At 35.8% G+C, this 2,977-nt stretch overlaps 1 long non-coding RNA gene across 1 annotated transcript; it reads right to left on the reverse strand.

Moving 5' to 3' along the window:
* Nucleotides 1–267: 267 nt before the first annotated feature.
* LOC121050562 lies at nt 268–2,977 on the reverse strand. The gene is made up of 4 exons (XR_005803436.1): nt 2,861–2,977; nt 1,159–1,245; nt 765–902; nt 268–666 (listed from the first exon to the last, which is right to left on the reverse strand). It is a non-coding gene; the product is annotated as an uncharacterized LOC121050562 (long non-coding RNA).

Genomic DNA, 2,977 nt, shown 5'->3' on the forward strand with positions numbered 1-2,977 from the left:
GGCGTCGCCAATACCTTTCACGACGGCATTTGCGTCGTCGCAAGAGCATTAGCGACGGCAAAGCATTTGCCGTTGCAAGAATCTTGCGACGGAAATTTACCGTCGCAACTATCAATGGCGACGCCACCAATTGTGACTAAAATTTTTTTGCCGTTGCGAAAGCCTTTTGCGACGGCGAAAATGCCGTCGTAAAAATATTTATTTTTGAATAAAAAAAACCTGGCATGCATTGCATGCCAGATTAAAAAAAAAAAAAAAAAAAAAAAAAACCCTGTAGAGAAGAAAATAAAGCTTATACAAAAGCCAAAGTTACATTTTAATTATTTCTCATGAATGTTATGATCAAAATGATTGAAGCTTATACAAAAATTTATTGCTGCCTCCTAGAACTATCCGACTATCATGGCAGTAATCACTGCCCTATCTAGCAGTTTATCCATACAAGTTCACTGCCCTATCACTGTACGCTTTCTGGGAAGAAAAGTATGATGCAAAGCAAGCATGCCAATTTTGAAGTTTGGCTTCAAGCTTGAAAGTAGCAAGCTGGTGCGAGTCATTGCAGACCCTTCCAATGGTGGGGCCGTTAAGTGAACTCACTGTAGACATGATTTTGTTTTGAGTTTCATGCAATTCCAACAGGTGATTATCCACCAATTTCTCATGAAGCTGCAATGTTGGAGATATGAAGGTTGCAACAAATTTCAAATATTGCCAATGCTTCTCACACCTTCCCAACAAAACATAAATGACAGTAGCTGTCTTACCCCTTTAGCAGCTCGATAAGTTGTGGCTGCAGCTCTTCATCTCTCAGTTTTCCGATCCTTTGTGATATTGATTCAGCACTGCATATGGCAACCAAAATTTTGGCATACATGTCCTTTACTTCAACTCCAACTTTGTCCCTACTTAACATGTTGAGAATTCAAGAATCATGAATTACAGATCCTCAGTACCTAAATTATCTATATCATATAAGGATAAACAGCAGAGTACATACAAAGAACATAACAACTTGGGAACATGTTTCATAATGGCGAAAACGAGAGTTGGCTGCAGATAGATATTGTTATAAAAGCAGCAAACAAAAAAGATAAAGTGGATAACTTTTGCATTTACACCCAAGAATCTCAGCCAAGACATGAACAAGATGTGGCTTACCTAGAATCAAACTCTATGACGAGTGAAAGATAGATGACAGAGAATAAAGGACAGAGCAGATTAGCCTCCAACTAATATGAAAATAACCTACAAAGCCAAACAATAGGATGCAAATAGGTTATGAAGTATCAAATTTTAGTGCTTGAGGCAAACAAAACCAATTAAAAGAAAGGGATGAAATTCAGCCAAATCAGTAAACATGCATCAAACAAAATACAAAACTCTTTGGTGCTTTGCTGAAGATTTCCACATTAGTGGAAGCTTTTAAGTTTTATAATGAGACCAAGAAAACTAGACAAATTATAATGAGACCAAGAAAACTGGACAAATTAAACTGAAATAGACAATGTAATATATGCCCGACATGCAGATTATAATTAGGAAATATTGTAATGTTTGTAACAATCAGAGAGAGAGAGAGAGAGAGAGAGAGAGAGAGAGAGAGAGAGAGAGAGAGAGAGAGAGAGAGAGAGAGAGAGAGAGAGAGAGAGAGAGAGTGTGTGTGTGTGTGTGTCACTCATGTCAAAATGTCAAACTCAAGCAGATCGCTCATGTCAAAATGTCAAACTCAAGCAGATCGTATCCTATAAACACTCATTGTGCCATGTCTAACTCACAGACATCATGAAAATCACAAAGAAGTGGAAATATCAACCGTAATTGAAAACAAAATGAGAAAACGACCAAAACTAATCATCGCTCCTCTGGTGGCACAAGTATTAGCCACATGACCCTCTACTATGGCACTTGATATTACAGAAAAGAAAGAATCCATTATGTGACCTACACCACAATGGTGCTATTTAATTTGTTGCTCAAAATAAATATAAGGTCAGGGCCATTTAAAGTAGTCACAAAATATATTTTAATGATTGGCCTCTCTTAATAGGGTGGTGGATGTCCCCGAGGGTTATTAAGTAGTAAAACTAGGTTCTAATACCAATTCTTATTGTACATATTTACTTTTGAAAGAGGATACATTCTCATTGTTGGGATTTTCATGAATTCAAGTAGTAGCTTAATATCATAAATTATTGTTTGGTACGTAATTGGTAGATAGCTGGATTTATGAGGAGTGTTCTGACATGCTACCAACTTTAATTACTTGTATAAACTTTTGATTGGAACAAAAGTTTAATAGACAATTATAATTTGCTGTCAACACTCTGATATTCCAGAAACTGACCCATTATGTCTATAAATTGTAGCTCACTGCTTTCAACTATTTGCCTAAATGACACTTACATAGTTTGATTAAACTACAGCAACATTCTAGTCAACAATTAATATGATTAATTAGCTTTTCAATCTATTACTTCATGATTGATAGAAGGCAATGATGTCTATTTGTTGCTTTCTTCCTAAAGATGGTAGCAAGTGTTTGGTTAAAATACCTAAAAGAAGTAATAAACGGTCATGAACTTGATATAATTGGAAATAATGTTTGTTGTATACATGCAGCATATATCATTTTGAACAACTTCTAAGTGAAAGTGATCACAGCTACACAGAACTCATTGGCTGATATTCATTATTCACTACATATTGAACTACTTTTGTTGGGCACATGCAACTTGGTCACATGTTAGAAAGGCAAAACTCTGAGATTAACAACAAGCTTAAAATGTTTTGAGGCATGTCATATGTAGGCATAGAATTATAAGAACAAGAGAAGAGATATGTACGATCCAGGAAATGTTACCTAGAAAGGAGGTCCGAAAACTGAAATTTCAAAACCAGACTGTGCAGAAGCTATAGAAACTAATTGACATATTATAGCAACCCAAGAAATATCAGATGCTCTGGATGACCCAAATTT

The sequence above is a fragment of the Rosa chinensis genome, chromosome 7 (assembly GCF_002994745.2).
Source record: "Rosa chinensis cultivar Old Blush chromosome 7, RchiOBHm-V2, whole genome shotgun sequence".
NCBI classification, from domain to species: Eukaryota; Viridiplantae; Streptophyta; class Magnoliopsida; order Rosales; family Rosaceae; genus Rosa; species Rosa chinensis.